This window comes from Excalfactoria chinensis, chromosome 5, assembly GCF_039878825.1.
Source record: "Excalfactoria chinensis isolate bCotChi1 chromosome 5, bCotChi1.hap2, whole genome shotgun sequence".
NCBI lineage: Eukaryota > Metazoa > Chordata > Aves > Galliformes > Phasianidae > Excalfactoria > Excalfactoria chinensis.
The window spans coordinates 7,867,905-7,868,111 of record NC_092829.1 but is presented as its reverse complement, the minus strand read 5'-3'; positions in this window follow the sequence as shown (position 1 = coordinate 7,868,111).

Below are 207 nucleotides of genomic sequence, written 5' to 3'. Positions count from 1 at the left end.
AAATAACACTGCTTGCTCCCTATTTCTTTCTCTTTTTTCTTAGCAAAACCCACTTCATACACAAACCTTTATTAATGTTACATGGATTGAAAACTACATGGATAAAAACTAAGTGGCAGTATAACTGAAAGAATCGATGTTTTCTTTCAGTCTCTGAGAAAAAGGTTCTTAGTGTTTGGACTTTGTAATATATTCTGTAAGCTTTAT